At 37.1% G+C, this 19,048-nt stretch overlaps 1 protein-coding gene across 9 annotated transcripts in view; it reads left to right on the plus strand.

The window, feature by feature from the left end:
- Positions 1–19,048, plus strand: part of DOCK7 (dedicator of cytokinesis 7) — a 325,545-nt gene that overhangs the window by 137,999 nt on the left and 168,498 nt on the right. The window lies entirely within an intron of this gene.

The raw sequence follows: 19,048 nt of genomic DNA on the forward strand, positions 1-19,048 counted from the left end.
GCTATCATATTGGACAGTTGCAGTTCTCTGATTCTGCTTATAGCTTTCTAATTTGTCATCTTGTTTGTGTCCCTGCCTCAGTCAGTTCTCAACATTGCAGCCAGAGGGATCTTCGAATCGGATAAAATCTTGTAAATCAGATCATGCAGTTTCTCTAAAAACCTTCGAATGGCTTCTGTTACAAGCAGAATAAGAATGAATATTTTTATAATTGCTGGCAAGCCTCTATGTGTTTTAGCTCCTGCCTTTGTCTCTAGCCTCATATCCCATTACTCTCTCCTTTATTCACTTCCTTTTAGCTTCAGTTGTCTTTTTGTTCTTCCTTGAATGCACAACATTCAATTTTTCCTGAAGTCTTTTTCCATTTGCTCTTTTCTCATACCATGTTTTCCTCTAGATCTTCACATTGCTTGGTTCCTTATTCAGACAGATCTATCTGCTTAAATGTCACTTCCTAGAATGTCCTACTCAGATCATCCTAATTAAAAAGGCCTACTACCTCCTTGTTCTAGCTCTTTATCCTTTTTTTAGACTTATTGTTTTGAATAATATCTGTCATTGTAATACATATTTATATCATTATTTTTTGTTTTCCTTGTTAGAATGTAATTACTGTAAAGCACAAGGATTGTCTTTTTTATTTCCTGCTATTCATCTAGAATTCTAGAATAGTTTTTCCAGCATACAGTGGGTATACAGTAAATATTTATTTGATAAATAAAGAAATAAAATACTTTTTTAGTGGTAGCAAAGTGAGGTTTAGGGTCATATATTTATAGATGTGATTTCTGGCTCTGCTGTTTAGCATTTGGGTGGCTTATGGAAAGTTATTTAATTGGCCTCTCAGTTGCTATATTAATAAAATGTGAGATATTAATACTTGTCTGTGTTTGTGAGGGTACAAAACCCATAGCCTGGGATGTAATAGGTAGTTAATGTGCATTAAATTCCTGGGCTTGCAACCTTAACAAGATTTGCTAAAGAATATATATGGCTTCTAAAAGAAACTAATACAAAATTATTTTCCTACAAACTTATATATGAATACTTAAAAGGACATTAAATAGGCCCCATTCATGATGGTGGAGTGAGACACGTCAGGGCTTATCTGCCCATAGAAGCTTTGAACAACCAGCAAGAACTGACGGAAACATCTTTCTCAAAGCTCCAGATAAACAGCTAAACAGTTAAAGGACTATGGTAATAGGGTGAGCACTGAAGCAAGAAAATCTACTTGTAAGTGGTAGGCTTTCCTGGGGCACTTTCTCTGATCATAATGGAATGAAGCTGAAAATCAATAATAATCAGAGAACTGGAAATTTCACAAATATATGTAGGTTGAACAACATGCTGTTAAACAATCAATATGTCAAAGAAGAAATTGCAAGAGAAATCAGTAAATATCTGAAGACAAATGAAAATGAGAATACAACATGTCGATACTCATGGGTTGCAGTTAAGGCAGTACTGAGAAGGAAATTTATAGCTCTAAATTCTTACATTAAAAAGGAAGAAAGAGCTAACATGAAAGACCTAACTGAACAACTGGAGAAACTACAGAAAGAATAGCAAACTAATCCCAAAACAAACAGAAGGAAAGAAATAAAAATTGAAGTGGAAATAAGTGAAATGGAGAGCAAATAAATAATAGAGAGAATCAGTAAAGCCAGAAGTTTGTTCTTTGAGAAGATGAATAAAATCGACAAACCCTTAGCTAGACTGACAAAGACAAAAAGAGAGAAGAGGCAAATAATAATAATCAAAATCAGAAATTAGAGGGGTCATTACCATGGACCCTGAAGAAGTAAAAAAGGTCATAAGGGGATACTATGAACAACTGTATGCCTACAAACTATACAACTTAGATGAAATGTAGAACTTCCTAGGAGCACACAAACAACCCACAGTAACTCGAGAAGAAGTAGAAAACCTCAACAAACCAATCACAAGTAAACTGATTGAATCAGTCATCCAAAAACTTCCAAAAGAAAAGCCCAGGATCAGATGGCTTCACAGGTGAATTTTACCAAGCATTCCAAGAAGAATTAACACCATTTCTGCTCAAACTGTTCCAAAAAATTGAAGAGAGACTACTACCTAACTCATTCTATGAAGCCAACATCACCCTAATATCAAAGCCTGCTAATGATAATACAAATAAAGAAAACTACAGACCAACCTTTGTAATGAATATATCTGCAAAAATCCATAACAAAATACTTGCCAGTCGACTCTAACAGCACATTAAAAGAATTACACACCATGAAACCAAGAAAATCAACTAATGTAATATACCATATCAACAAATTGAAAGGGAAAAACCACATGATCATCTCAACTGATGCAGAAAAGGCATTTGACAATATTCAGCATCCTTTCTTTATAAAAACACTTCCAAAGGCAGGAATCAAAGGAAACTTCTTCAACATGATAAAGGGCGTGTGTGAAAAACCTGCAGGTAACATTGTACTCAACTGTGAGATTGAAAGCTTTCGCTCTTAGATTGGGAAGAAGATAAGGATGCCCAGTGTCACCACTGTTATTCAATGTTGTGCTAAAAGCTCTAGTTAGAGTAAATAGTTGTAGAGCAGGAAAAGTAAATAAAAAACATCCAAATGGGAAAGGAAAAGTAAAACTTTTGGTATCTGTAGACAACATGATCCTACGCTTAGAAAATCCCTAAAAAACTATGACAAAGCTACTTGAGCTAATAAATGAGCTCAGCAAATTGGCAGGATACAAGAGCAACATGCAAAAATCAGTAGGGTTTCTATACAGTAATAATAAGGTATCCATGGAGATAATCAAGAAAAAAATTCCATTTATAATAGCAACTAATTAAATATCTATGGATAAACTCAACTATGGATGTAAAGGACCTGTACACAGATAACTAGAAAACATTGCTAAAAGAAATCAAAGAAGACCTAAATAAATGGAAAGACATTCTGTGTTCATGGGTTGGAAGGCTAAATTTCATTAAGATGTCAATTTTACCCATATCGATCTATAGATGCAATGCAATACTAAACAAAATTTCAACAGCCTACTTTACAGAAATGGAAAAGCTAATTTTCAGATTTATTTGGAAAGGTAAGGGGCCTTGAGAAATGGGAGGAGTCACACTTCCAGACTTTAAAGCATATTATAAAACCACAGTGGTCAAAATAGCATGGTACTGGCTTAAATACAGACATATTGACCAGTAGAATTGAATTGAGAGTTCAGAAATAGACCTTCAGATATACGGTGAATTGATTTTTGACACGGCTTCCAAATCCACTCAACTGGGACAGAACAGTCTCTTCAGTAAATGGTATGGGGGGAACTGGATAGCCATATCCAAAATGACATAGGACCTCTAGCTCGTACCCTATACAAAAATTAATTCAAAATGGATCAAAGACCTAAATATAAAAGCCAGTACCATACAACTTGTAGAAGAAAATACAGGGAAACACCTTCAAGATCTAGTGGTAGGAGGAGGAGGAGGTAGTTTCCTAGACCTTATATCCAAAGCACAAGCAACAAAAGAAAATCTAGATAAATGGGATCTCCTCAAAACTGAATACTAATATACTTCAAAGGACTTTGTCAAAAGGGTGAAAAGGCAACCAACTCAACAGGAGAAAAGATTTGGAAACCACAAACTGATAAGGGTTTGATATCCAGAATATATAAAGAAACCCTACAACTCAACAATAAAAAGTCAAATAGCCCAAATAAAAAATGAGCAAAAGACATGAATAGACATTTTTCCATAGAGGAAATACAGATGGCTAAAAAGCATATGAAAAGATTCTCAGCTTCACTAGCTGTTAGGGAAATGCAAAACAAAATCACAATGAGATGCCATTTCATACCTACTAGAATGACCCGTATTAAACAAACAGGAAACAAGTGTTGAAGAGGATGTGGAAAAGTAGGAACATTTACTCACTGCTGATGGGAATATGAAATGGTACAGCCGCTGTGGAAGACAGTTTGGTGGTTCCTTAGAAAGCTAAATATAGAAGTGCCTTATGATCCAGCAATCCTGCTACTTGGTATATACCCAGAAGATCTGAAAGCAGGGAGGCGAATAGATACTTGAACACCGATGTTTATTGTTCACAATTGCCAAAAGATGGAAACAACCCGAGTCCATCAACAGATGTTAATTATTCACAATTGGAATAAGATAGAAACAACCCCAGTGTCCATCAACCAACAAATGGATAAACAAGATGTGGTATATACATACAATGGAAAAATTTTCATCTGTAAGAAGGGAGTCCTGATGTACTTGACAACGTGGATGAACCTTGAGAACATTATGTTGAGTGATATAAGCCAAACAGAAAAGGACAAATATTGTATAATTTCACTAATATATGAGCTAATTATAGTATATAAACTCATAGATATAAAATCTAGAATATAGGTTACCAGGGGATAGAATGAGGCTAGAGAATGGGGAGTGGTTGCTTAATATGTGCAGAATGTTTAACTAGGTTGAACTTAAACGTTTGGAAATGGATAGAGGTGATGGTAGCACATTATTCTGTGTATAATAGTGCTGTTTTGTGAGTGAGTGTGGTTGAAAGTGGGTAGTTTAGAGTTATGTGTGTTAGCAGAAGGAAAGCTAGAGTTTAAAACAATGGAATGTATAACAGTGAATCTCCTGGTGGACGATACTGTGATTAACATTACAGCTTTAAAAAAAGTTCTCTCATGAACTAGAACAAATGTATGACACTATTTAAAGGAGTTAATAATAGAGGGGCATTTGAGAGAAAATGTACCTATTGTGAACTATGGACTAGAGTTAGCAGTAATATCTTAATATTCTATCATCAGCAATAATAAATTTACCACATTCTGTCATCAACAATAATAAATTTACTAGGGGTCAGACAATAGGGGGGATATGGAGTACAGGTTTTTTTGGGTTTTCTTCTACTTTATGTTTTATCTTCTTATAATTATTTTTGGAGTAATGAAAAATATTCTAAAATTGGTTGTGATGACGATTGCTGAACTAAGTGATGATACTTAGAGCCATTGATGGTATATTTTGGACGGATTGTATGGTGCATGAATATATCTCAATAAAATTGCATTTTAAAAAATAAGAATGAGATACTAAGATATTCTTAGATGACAAAAAGTTGAGGGAGTTTCTTACTACTAAACTGGTTCTACAAGGGATGCTAAAAAGAATTCTTCAAATTGAAAGGAAAGGACAATAGACAGTAGATTAAAGCTGCATGAAAAATAAAGACTTTTGGTGCCAGAGTTATTGTATTTTTGAGTCGTAACTCCACTTTTTACTTCCTCAGGATCTAAAAGGGAAATGCATAAAATGTAATGATAAACCAGTGGCTTGGGAATAATAGTATATAAACTTGTAATTTGTGACAAGAACTACATAGATAAAGGTGGGGGAATGGAGGGGTATAGGGTAATATTTTGTGTATACTGTTGAAATTAAGTTGGTATCAAAGCAAACGTGATTCTTATAAATTTAGGATGTTAAATTTAAGCACCATGGTAACTACACAGAAAATAAGCATGTTCATAGAGACAGACATTAGAGTTCAGGTTGCCTGGGGGGAGGGACCGGGAAAATGGAGCATTAACTGCGGAAGGGGTGTAGCGCTTCTGATAGGGCAGCTGGGAAAGTTTTAGTAATGGAAGGCATGAGTGTACTGCAATGTTGTGAATATGATTAATCCCCTTGAATGGTATGCTTGGAGTGGTTGAGATGGGTAAGTTTATTTTGTATATTTGTTCCCACAATTAAAAGGAAAAAAAAAAAAAGAAAGCAATTAAAGAGATAATGACGGTTAAATGCAATACAGGCAAGGAAATGGCCACTGTCTACTGCTTCCCTCAAGGTTTCCCCCAGGGCTGGAAACGCAGTCTCAGCCCACGTTTTCTCAATTTCTTTGTCCCTCATTGACCTGGGCCTTGAAATGTCCTCCTCTGTACCCTGGGTTTTCAGACAGTGGGGGTATGTCTCACTGCTGTGAGAGATTTTATAGTCTGTCCATGGTGGGAGAGGTCCCGTCTGCTGATTCTGTGCCTTTCCCACATAAGACCATGTGAGGTGGGAGGGGAGAGGGCTGGCTGGTCTGGGACAGAAGATTCCTTCCTGATATTCTTTTTATTCAATTTGACATTTGCAGGGTTCTTCTCCAGTCTAGATCCTCTTCCAGAGTTTCAAACAATTTGGAATATCATTTTTTTCATTCTATTATATACATTTTAAAAATATTCTTTGAGGGACAAAATGGGACTTCATGAAGGCATGTTTTTTTCCTCCTTAAATCTGTTGTTAAACTATACCTAAAGTTAGAGAACTTCATAGTTAAATAAACAAGCCCTATCATTTTTCTCCCATACTTGGTTGTTTACTTATATCTACTTATTCTTGTATTGGATTAACACAGGAGTAACTTGGTCTTTTCAAATCTTTCCTACTGGTGACTGAGGTTATATCAGTATATAGGAGTTTCTAGCAGTTAGGAAATGAATTACATATTTCTTATTGTGCCAAACAAGTGAGATTTATTTTATCAAATGTTTGCTTTATCAAGGAATTACTTGTTTTTGCTATCAGAGTATAATAGAAAAAACGTCAGCACAATTGTTACATTAAGATGATGAAATAAAGGGCCCTTTCTTACTGGCATGGAAGATAATTTTTGACCGAATATCTGAAATCATCTGAACGTTAGATAGTAGATTGTGTATAATGCCGCTTCTCTTCCAAGTTGTTACTGACAGCCACTGTTGCATTTGATTTGTAATAGATCACGGTATATCTAATTGAGCAAATGCTTATGTGCTTTATTGCCATCTGTTCTAGTTTGCTAATGCTGCCGGAATGCAAAACACCAGAAATGGATTGACTTTTATAAACGGGGGTTTATTTGGTTAAACAGTTACAGTCTTAAGGCCATAAAGTGTCCATCAACAAAGGGTACCTTCACTGGAGAAAGGCCATTGGCATCCGGAAAACCTCTGTTAGCTGGGAAAGCATGTGGCTGGCATCTGCTTGTTCCTAGATTGTGTTTCAAAATGGCATTCTCCAAAATGTCTCCATCAGCTTCCTATGGCTGTCTTCAAAATGTCAGTCTCAGCTCCAGCTAGCCATGAGTTGCTTTCTGTCTGAGCTTACATAGTGCTCCCGTAAACTAAGCAAGGCCCACACTGAATGGGTGGGGCCATGCCTCCATGGAGACTATCCAATCAGAGTTATCACCTACAGTTGGGTGGGTCACATCTACGTGGACACTGAACCAATAGGTTCCAACCCAATCCACACTAATACATCTGCCCCCACAAGAATGCATTAAAGAATATGGCTTTTTCTGGGAGACATAAATATATAAACTGGCACAACATCCAGTTGTTGACAGATATGTCACAGAGTACAAAATATTCTTAGCAGGATTATTATTTTTTTAGTTAGCCCTTTTCCCAACAGTAGCCTCAGTTGTAATCACCTGTTGAACTTCTGTATATTTTTTCAATCCTGGTTTTTGAAAGACTTTATCTAGCAAATTTGCTATTAATAGGAATGTAGGAATGAATCTGGTGAGTCAGAACTGGTAACTGTCATCTAGAGGGACAAAATGAAAGGATGTATAGGTGATTTTGATCTGTACCTTAGCAGTTAGGAATATGCTCCCATGTTTCTCTTAATAATCCTTAGTAAATCTGTTATCTGTGAATTAATCTGAATATAGTTTTAAACTTTTTCTTTTGGGATATTGGAAACAAATATCACAGTAGAGAGAACAGTATACTTAACCCCATTATTATTCTTGTTATAGCTATTGCCTGCTCCTAGTTTTTTCCATAGTACTTTATAGCAAAGCCTAGACATCATATCATTTCACCTGTAAACAATTCAGTATGTATATTTAATGGATAAGGACTTTAAAAAAATTAGCCCCAATAATAATAATTATTATTTTTATACAAATAATAAAAATAAGTAGTCCCATTTGAAATATTTTTTTTAAATCTTCATTTTATTGAGATATATTCATATACCACGCAGTCATACAAAACAAATCGTACTTTCGATTGTTCACAGTACCATTACATAGTTGTACATTCATCACCCAAATCAATCCCTGACACCTTCATTAGCACACACACAAGAATAACAAGAATAATAATTAGAGTGAAAAAGAGCAATTGAAGTAAAAAAGAACACTGGGTACCTTTGTCTGTTTGTTTCCTTCCCCTATTTTTCTACTAATCCATCCATAAACTAGACAAAGTGGAGTGTGGTCCTTATGGCTTTCCCAATCCCATTGTCACCCCTCATAAGCTACATTTTTATACAACTGTCTTCGAGATTCATGGGTTCTGGGTTGTAGTTTGATAGTTTCAGGTATCCACCACCAGCTACCCCAATTCTTTAGAACCTAAAAAGGGTTGTCTAAAGTGTGCGTAAGAGTGCCCACCAGAGTGACCTCTCGGCTCGTTTTGGAATCTCTGCCACTGAAGCTTATTTCATTTCCTTTCACATCCCCCTTTTGGTCAAGAAGATGTTCTCCGTCCCATGATGCCAGGTCTACATTCCTCCCCGGGAGTCATATTCCACGTTGCCAGGGAGATTCACTCCCCTGGGTGTCTGATCCCACGTAGGGGGGAGGGCAGTGATTTCACCTTTCAAGTTGGCTTAGCTAGAGAGACAGGGCCACATCTGAGCAACAAAGAGGCATTCGGGAGGAGGCTCTTAGGCACAACCATAGGGAGGCCTAGCCTCTCCTTTGCAGCAACCGTCTTCCCAAGGGTAAAACCTGTGGTAGAGGGCACAACCCATCAAACCACCAGTCCCCTATGTCTGTGGTCATGTTAGCAACCATGGAGGTGGGGTAGGCGAATACCCCTGCATTCTCCACAGGCTCCTCAAGGGGGCACTGCATCTTTTTTTTTTCCTTTTTTTTTTTTTTTTTTTTTAACTTTCCCTTCTTTTTTAAATCAACTGTATGAAAAAAAAGTTAAAAACAAAACAAACATACAATAAAAGAACATTTTAAAGAGACCATAACAAGGGAGTAAGAAAAAGACAACTAACCTAAGATAACTGCTTAACTTCCAACATGTTCCTACTTTACCCCAAGAAAGTTACCTAATATAGCAACATTTCTGTGAACTTGCTCCTATTATATCCATCAGAAATTAACAGACCAGAGTCATTCCTGGGCATCCCCAGAACGTTAAATAGCTTATCTTTTCTTCTTGGATTATTGTTCCCCCTTCCTTAATTGCTCTCTATTGCTAGTTCCCCTACATTCTACATTATAAGCCATTTGTTTTATATTTTTCAAAGTTCACATTAGTGGTAGCATATAATATTTCTCTTTTTGTGCCTGGCTTATTTCGCTTAGCATTATGTCTTCAAGGTTCATCCATGTTGTCATATGTTTCACGAGATCGTTCCTTCTTACTACCGCGTAGTATTCCATCGTGTGTATATACCACATTTTATTTATCCACTCATCTGTTGAAGGACATTTGGGTTGTTTCCATCTCTTGGCAATTGTGAATAATGCTGCTATGAACATTGGCGTGCAGATATCTGTTCGTGTCACTGCTTTCCGATCTTCCGGGTATATACCGAGAAGTGCAATCGCTGGGTCGAATGGTAACTCTATATCTAGTTTTCTAAGGAACTGCCAGACTGACTTCCAGAGTGGCTGAACCATTATACAGTCCCACCAACAGTGAATAAGAGTTCCAATTTCTCCACATCCCCTCCAGCATTTGTAGTTTCCTGTTTGTTTAATGGCAGCCATTCTAACTGGTGTTAGATGGTATCTCATTGTGGTCTTAATTTGCATCTCTCTAATAGCTAGTGAAGCTGAACATTTTTTCATGTGTTTCTTGGCCATTTGTATTTCCTCTTCAGAGAACTGTCTTTTCATATCTTTTGCCCATTTTATAATTGGGCCGACTGTACTATTGTCATTGAGTTGTAGGATTTCTTTATATATGCAAGATATCAGTCTTTTGTCAGATACATGGTTTCCAAAAATTTTTTCCCATTGAGTTGGCTGCCTCTTTACCTTTTTGAGAAATTCCTTTGAGGTGCAGAAACTTCTAAGCTTGAGGAGTTCCTATTTATCTATTTTCTCTTTTGTTGCTTGTGCTTTGGGTGTAAAGTCTAGGAAGTGGCCGCCTAATACAAGGTCTTGAAGATGTTTTCCTACATTATCTTCTAGGAGTTTTATGGTACTTTCTTTTATATTGAGATCGTTGGTCCATTTTGAGTTAATTTTTGTGTAGGGGGTGAGGTAGGGGTCCTCTTTCATTCTTTTGGATATGGATATCCAACTCTCCCAGCCCCATTTGTTGAAAAGACCATTATGACTCAGTTCGGTGACTTTGGGGGCCTTATCAAAGATCAGTCGGCCATAGATCTGAGGGTCTATCTCTGAATTCTCAATTCGATTCCATTGATCTATATGTCTATCTTTGTGCCAGTACCATGCTGTTTGGGCAACTGTGGCTTTATAATAAGCTTCAAAGTCAGGGAGTGTAAGTCCTCCCACTTGGTTTTTCTTTTTTAGAGTGTCTTTAGCAATTCGAGGCATCTTCCCTTTCCAAATAAATTTGAAAACTAGCTTTTCCAAGTCTGCAAAGTAGGTTGTTGGAATTTTGATTGGGATTGCATTGAATCTGTAGATGAGTTTGGGTAGAATTGACATCTTAATGACATTTAGTCTTCCTATCCATGAACATGGAATATTTTTCCATCTTTTAAGGTCCCCTTCTATTTCTTTTAGTAGAGTTATGTAGTTTTCTTTGTATAGGTCTTTTACATCTTTGGTTAAGTTTATTCCTAGGTACTTGATTTTTTTAGTTGCTATTGAAAATGGTATCTTTTTCTTGAGTGTCTCTTCAGTTTGTTCATTTCTAGCATATAGAAACATTACTGACTTATGTGCATTAACCTTGTATCCCGCTACTTTGCTAAATTTGTTTATTAGCTCTAGTAGGTGTATCGTTGATTTCTCAGGGTTTTCTAGATATAAGATCATATCATCTGCAAACAATGACAGTTTTACTTCTTCTTTTCCAATTTGGATGCCTTTTATTTCTTTGTCTTGCCGGATTGCCCTGGCTAGCACTTCCAGCACAATGTTGAATAACAGTGGTGATAGCGGGCATCCTTGTCTTGTTCCTGATCTTAGAGGGAAGGCTTTCAGTCTCTCTCCATTGAGTACTATGCTGGCTGTGGGTTTTTCATAGATGCTCTTTATCATGTTGAGGAAGTTTCCTTCAATTCCTACCTTTTGAAGTGTTTTTATCAAAAAGGGATGTTGGATTTTGTCAAATGCTTTTTCAGCATCAATTGAGATGATCAATTGATTTTTCCCTTTCGAGTTTTTAATGTGTTGTAATACATTGATTGTTTTTCTTATGTTGAACCATCCTTGCATGCCTGGAATGAACCCCACTTGGTCATGGTGTATGATTTTTTTAATGTGTCTTTGGATTCGATTTGCAAGTATTTTGTTGAGGATTTTTGCATCTATATTCATTAGGGAGATTGGCCGGTAGTTTTCCTTTTTTGTAACATCTTTGCCTGGTTTTGGTATTAGATTGATGTTAGCTTCATAAAATGAGTTAGGTAGTGTTCCATTTTCTTCAATGTTTTGAAAGAGTTTGAGTAAGATTGGTGTCAGTTCTTTCTGGAAAGTTTGGTAGAATTCCCCTGTGAAGCCATCTGGCCCTGGGCATTTATTTGTGGGAAGATTTTTGATGACTGATTGGATCTCTTTGCTTGTGATGGATTGGTTGAGGTCTTCTATTTCTTCTCTGGTCAGTCTAGGTTGTTCATATGTTTCCAGGAAATTGTCCATTTCCTCTACATTATCCAGTTTGTTGCCATACAGTTGTTCATAGTATCCTCTTACAATTTTTTTAATTTCTTCAGGATCTGCAGTTATGTCACCTTTTTCATTCATGATTTTGTTTATATGGGTCTTCTCTCTTTTTGATTTTGTCAGTCTAGCTAGGGGCTTGTCAATCTTGTTGATCTTCTCAAAGAACCAACTTTTGGTGATATTTATCCTCTCTATTGTTTTTTTGTTCTCTATGTCATTTATTTCTGCTTTAATCCTTGTTATTTCTTTTCTTGTAGTTGGTTTAGGATTGGTTTGCTGTTCATTTTCTAGCTTCTTCAGTTGATCTATTAGTTCTTTGATTTTGGCTCTTTCTTCCTTTTTAATATATGCGTTTAGTGCTATAAATTTCCCCCTTAGCACTGCTTTTGCTGCATCCCATAGGTTTTGGTATGTTGTGTTCTCATTTTCATTCGTCTCTATATATTTAGCAATTTCTCTTGCTATTTCTTCTTTAACCCACTGATTGTTTAGGAGTGTGTTGTTTAACCTCCAGGTATTTGTGAATTTTCTAAGTCTCTGATGGTTATTGACTTCTAATTGTATTCCATTGTGGTCAGAGAATGTGCTTTGAATAATTTCAAACTTTTTAAATTTATTGAGGCTTGTTTTATGTCCCAGCATATGATCTATTCTGGAGAAAGTTCCATGAGCACTAGAAAAGTATGTGTATCCTGGTGATTTGGATGTAATGTCCTGTATATGTCTGTTAAATCTAATTCATTTATCAGATTGTTTAGGTTTTCAGTTTCCTTATTGGTCTTCTGTCTGGTTGATCTATCTATAGGAGAGAGTGATGTGTTGAAGTCTCCCACAATTATTGTGGAAACATCAGTTGCTTCCTTTAGTTTTGCCAGTGTTTCTCTCATGTATTTTGTGGCACCTTGGTTGGGTGCATAGACATTTACGATTTTTATTTCTTCTTGCTGAATTGCCCCTTTTATTAGTATGTAGTGGCCTTCTTTGTCTCTCAAAACATCCCTGCATTTAAAGTCTATTTTATCTGAGATTAATATTGCTACACCTGCTTTCTTTTGGCTGTAGCTTGCATGAAATATTGTTTTCCATCCTTTCACTTTCAGTTTCTTTGTGTCCCTGTGTCTAAGATGAGTCTCTTGTATGCAACATATTGATGGTTCATTTTTTTTGATCCATTCTGCGAGTCTATATCTTTTAATTGGGGAGTTTAATCCATTTACATTCAACGTTATAACCGTGAAGGCATTTCTTGAATCAGCCATCTTATCCTTTGGTTTATGTTTGTCATATTTTTCCCCTCTGTCTATTAATATCCTTTATTGTACCCATAGCGAATCTCTTTAGTACTGAACCTTTCTCCAAGTCTCTCTGTCCTTTCTTCGTTTCTCTGTCTGTAGGGCTCCCTTGAGTATCTCCAGTAGGGCAGGTCTCTTGTTAGCAAATTCTCTCAGCATTTGTTTGTCTGTGAAAAATTTAAGCTCTCCCTCAAATTTGAAGGAGAGCTTTGCTGGATAAAGTATTCTTGGCTGGAAATTTTTCTCACTCAGAATTTTAAATATATCGTGCCACTGCCTTCTCGCCTCCATGGTGGCTGCTGAGTAGTCACTACTTAGTCTTATGCTGTTTCCTTTGTATGTGGTGAATTGCTTTTCTCTTGCTGCTTTCAGAACTTGCTCCTTCTCTTCTGTGTTTGACAGTGTGATCAGTATATGTCTCGGAGTGGGTTTATTTGGATTTATTCTATTTGGGGTTCGCTGAACATTTATGATTTGTGTATTTATGTTGTTTAGAAGATTTGGGAAGTTTTCCCCAACAATTTATTTGAATACTCTTCCTAGACCTTTACCCTTTTCTTCCCCTTCTGGGACACCAATGAGTCTTATATTTGGACGTTTCATATTATCTATCATATCCCTGAGGTCCATTTCGATTTTTTCAATTTTTTTCCCCATTCTTTCTTTTATGCTTTCATTTTCCATTCTGTCATCTTCGAGGTCACTGGTTCGTTGTTCAACTTCCTCTAGTCTTGTACTATGAGTGTCCAGAATCTTTTTAATTTGGTCAACAGTTTCTTTAATTTCCATAAGATCATCCATTTTTTTATTTAGTCTTGCAATGTCTTCTTTATGCTCTTCTAGGGTCTTCTTGATTTCCTTTATCTCCCGTACTATGGTCTCATTGTTCATCTTTAGTTCTTTGAGTAGCTGCTCTAGGTGCTGTGTCTCTTCTGGTGTTTTGATTTGGGTGCTTGGGCTTGGGTTATCCATATCGTCTGGTTTTTTCATATGCTTTATAATTTTCTGTTGTTTTTGGCCTCGTGGCATTTGCTGAACTTGATAGGGTTCTTTTATGGTTTGTAGACCTATTGAAGTCCTTATCTCTAATTTATCAGATCTACAGCTTCGTGGAGTATACTTTCTCTAACTAACCAGCAAGTGGCGTCCACGAGCTACCTGTTCTCCACAAGCCAGTTCTCCCCTGCTTAGCCTTTTTGGTGAGTGGGGGAGTGAGTCTTGTGGGGTCCAATTGGTGTACCAAGCTTGCGTGTGTAGTTGGTGTTGCCTGCCCTGTATATGGGGCGTGTTTCTGGACAGTCAGGGAGGGGGGGGTGGGTCTAAGAATCAAATCTCCCTGGTGATCCTAGAGTTTTAAAGCTGCTGCAATAGTCTAATCCTTCAGTTCAGTCTTGCCACAGTTTGTCTCTGCCACTGACCCACAAGTCCTTGGTATTGGTGTATGGCTCCTGAGACTTGCAAGTGGGCCCCTCTTCCAGGCCGTGCACCCCGGGTCCTCTGTTGAGGGATGACTGTGCTATGTCACAGGTGAGTGCCGTCCCCCCAGGGCAGTTCTGGGCTGCTGGGCTGTGTAGGGAGGCTCCCAGTCTGCTGAAATGATGGCTGAATGGGGCTTTGTTAATTCACACTGCTCTACCTTCCCAACTCTGGGACAATCAGCTGAGGTTGCAGGGAAGGCTAATGTCCACGCCCAGTTTTGTGGTGTGTGCCTGTTATTTGAAGCACGTCCGTCACACTGGGTTGTCTGGGGCAGTTCTGGGCTATGGGGCTGGCGATGGGCAGGAGTGTTTCCTGTCCACCAGGATGATGGCTGTGAGCGGACACCCCCCTTTTCTTGGGAAGTTGTGGTGTTTAGTGAATTTTCTCAGCCACTGGATTATTGCGTTTTGTCTCAGGGCTCTCCTAGTTCTGCTCTTGACTTGACCTGCCCAAATAGCAAGTCTTTGAAGCTTTCTGTATTGGGCTTCTTAGAGTAATTGTTTTAGAAAAAGAAAAAAGGATTAAAAAAAAAAAAACGGCCCCTCCTCAGAGATCTAATGGGTTATTGAAATGCTAAGAGACAAAGCAACCAGGGCCATTAAGGAAAGGTCCACATGGCAGAGAGATCAGCTTTTCTTCGGGATTTGCATATGCGCCGCAGGGCCCTTCCCCTTTCTATGTTCACCAGAACTCCAAAAATCCTCCGCTTTTATTTTGGAGTTTTTCGTGTTGTTTTTTTTCTATGCCTGTCTCCTCTCTGCTGGGCTGGCTGCTCTCAGATTCTCTGGTGTCTGGTCTCAGTCTATCTATGGTTGGTGTTTGAATCAGTAGAATGAGTTTCCGATAAGGGCTGCCACTGCAGTTCTCCCTTCTCCTTCCCGGAGCTGACAGCCCCTCCTCCCCTGGGACTGAGCCTGACAGGGAGGGGCGCGGGTCCCCTGGCCGCAAAAACTTACAGATTTCGCTGATCTCAGCAGTTCCACGTTTTCATGAGTGTTGTATGAAGTATGCCCAAAGTGAGATTGCTCTGTGGTATCCAGTCCACGCAGTTCCTGGCTTTCTACCTACTTTCCTGGAGGAGTAACTAAAACATGCAGCTCACCAGTCTGCCATCTTGCCCCGCCCCTGAAATATTTTATAATCTCTGTAGTTTTACCTTCTATCAGTTTTTCTTGAAGTAGTTTAATAAGCTTATTATACACTGGTTGAAGTTTTTTAATCCTAAAATTTTGTTTTTAGAAACATTTTGAACGGTCAGACCAAATAAATGTGTACTATTTATATTATGACATGAGAAACATGTAATTCATATTTCTTAAACAGAGTTATATCATGGAAGAGTTCCCTTTGGAGCTGAGGTTCTTAGTTTTTTTTGTTCCGTGATGTCCTTGTGAATCCTGTTACCTTCTGTTTTGGAATAATGTTTTAAAATACATAAAATGCATATGATAAAAAAGGGAATGAATTACATTGAATTACAATTATCAAAATATTAAACACATGATATATGTGTTCCTTTATTAATGAATTAAATAACAAGATCTAGCACTGGCCTGAAAACTACCATATTTTCTAAGTAGTAATGAGCATAAATAATATTTTGAGATATCCGCAGCAGTTGTGATATAAAAATATATATGATTTATTTTAATGACAAAGTCTCATGTACTGCTAATGCTCCTGTGGTTAGTCTCCTACATTCATAATTTAAGGAAGTACAGATTTCTGTTAGTGAAAATTAAGAAGTATTTTTTCCCCCATTCAAGTTTATGGCCTCTTCTTCAGAGAGTATTGGCCTTTGTATTTATTTTTAGTTTTCATGGATGTCTCAAAATACTGTCACATACTGTTTTTGGTTTTGACTCACATATACCAGTCTGGCTTTTATGCTAAAAGGTCCTGCTTTATTTTAATTACAAAAATTTTTTGAGTTGAGACTTCTGTTTCCTTACATTTTAGCATAGCCAACCAGGAGTCTTTAGGAAGGGCTTATATTTGAAAATGATGGAGTATTATCTTAGACTCCCAGGGTAGAGGTAAAGTTCTAGAAACAAGAACAGACTGAGGAGAGCAGTTTTGTTCTCCTATTCTGAGAACTAAAATGTTTATAGTTATGAAGTACATGTAAAGATTATTTACTCAGTCTGAAAGGAATATGAAGAATGGATACCTAAGGTTCAATTTTTAAACATTTGTTTAGAACTTTACAGTTCATAAAAACATTCAAATACAGTATCCTACTTGATTTCAGCAACTCCATAGATAGATTTGACAAGGTTATTATTATTCCCATGTGGAAACTGAGGCTTGGTTGCTTATTTGAAGGCAACCTTACATCTTTAAGATTATAGTTCTCTACTTCTTCAAATGATACCTGATCATTTTGTTACAGGTAATGAGTGGTCCTAGGGCAAAGCATATTGATTTAGAAAAGCAGCTTTTACTTGTTGGAGGGAATACTTGATTATCTTTATTGTTTTTTTTTTTTTTCTATATTGTTGAAGCATCATTTTATAAAGGCTATTATTGACAGATTGTTAATTCTGTTTTCATGACCTTGAACTGCACATTTCACTCCAGTTGAGTGATTTTACCCAAGTTGGTGTGTCACAAGGACACTTTGACCTTGATAAAAGGGCCAACTATTTGGTCACTCTTCAGTTTTTAAAAGTGTTTTGTTGGTTGATCATTCAGTAGTGCATACGTTAATGAAGTCTTTGTGGTTGTTAGTGATAGGGAAAAACACGAGGAAATTTTTTTATCCTGAAACAGAAGGTGTAATATGTAAGAATACAAATTTGGATTAGGGTCTATAAAGGAGGCAGAGAGTAGGTATTCAATAAATACTGGTTAATGAATACATATTTGACTAATGAATGAGTAAAGAGATTTCCATAAGCTGTGCTATTAGCAAGAAAAGAAACAAGGATGAAAATATGCTGATCTTAGGATGACAGACAGTGTAAATAGGTGACCCTGCAATGAAAGATGTGTATCCTTGCTGTCAAGAAAGAGCACACTGGTTCAGGGTAAACATTTGGTACAGAAATTTTCCCGTAATTCACTAAGGGCTTTGTGATTGACTATTCTGATGCTCTTAGAATTTTTCTTAACTGTTTTTCAGAATTTTTTTTATTTTTATGTTTATTTTTATGGTTTTCAAGATTACTTTTCTGACTTTTCTTCAGTTGTTGAGTGGCAGTTTCCTCAGTTGTTGGTTGCAAGTTGAGGGCACAGAAAATGTTGCTGCAAGGTTTCAGAATAAGGAGCTAATAGTTATTAGAATATTTGTAGGAGAAGTGAGATTATCTGTACCTTGAAGTACAAATAGGACTTAGCCAGGCAGAAAGGTGTGTGCAGGCATTCTAGGCAAATGGGATGGCATTAGGAAAGTAGAGGATATTTAAAAGTAGATCATTTATTTATTTTTTATTAGCTCAGAGGGTTTGTATAGTGTAAGAAATGGATTGAGGTAATTTGGGGTCAGATTATAGGGACCCTCCAATACCTGGAATTGGTTTGGATTTTGTTCTGTAGGTCTATGCGCTTCTAACTGGGGACACATACTTATGAGGGTCCAGCTCTATATGCAAGTCCAGAGCATAAACAAGACCCATTTTCCAGGCGCATCACCTTTTAGATTTGGGGGATGAGGGGGTGGGAACTATCTATATGAAGAGAGAGAGATTTTTGGAGTAGAAGACATAATTCATGTACAATTTAAAAATAAGATTTGAAGATTTCAGGTAAGATTCTAAAAGAAATTTGTGTTATGGCAATCATTTCAGGCCAACTCCAGAATCTGTAAGGATATGTTTTTGTATTCTTCAGCTATATGGCTACTTTAGTAGAGTTTGAAAGGCACAGGTTAGAGTAGAATGCAACCCTTGTAAATTTGTTTTAAGAAGATGCAGGGGAGAGACATAAAATTAGGAGGCCAGGCAGAAGACTTTATAGATAATCTAGAACTCAAGTTAAAGACATTCTTTAGTTAGGTTTTCAGCAGCAGAAATGGGAAGAAAGTGTGTCAGATTAAGAGCAAAGAAAGATTATATCAGACTTTGGTAGTTTATGAGACAGGAGAGGTGGTGGATCTGGGATGAATATGTAGATTTGGGGAGTTTATACGAGGAAAATAACGAGTCCATGAGAGTAGTTAAAATTTCTGCTGGTTAGAGTAGAAGAAATGATTGAAAAGTGTATACTGTCCCAGAATGGTAAATAGGAGGAGGGAGTAGAACTACAGAGAAGAATCCAGGTGAGGGAAATCTGAGGAGAGTGTAGTAGTATCAAGGAAGCAAAATGAAGGTCAAGTTTGAAAAAAGATTCTTGTCATCAGTAGTATAACAGAGATCAAAGAGAATATGACTGAGGAAAGAC

This window comes from Choloepus didactylus, chromosome 2 (assembly GCF_015220235.1).
Source record: "Choloepus didactylus isolate mChoDid1 chromosome 2, mChoDid1.pri, whole genome shotgun sequence".
Classification (NCBI taxonomy): Eukaryota; Metazoa; Chordata; class Mammalia; order Pilosa; family Megalonychidae; genus Choloepus; species Choloepus didactylus.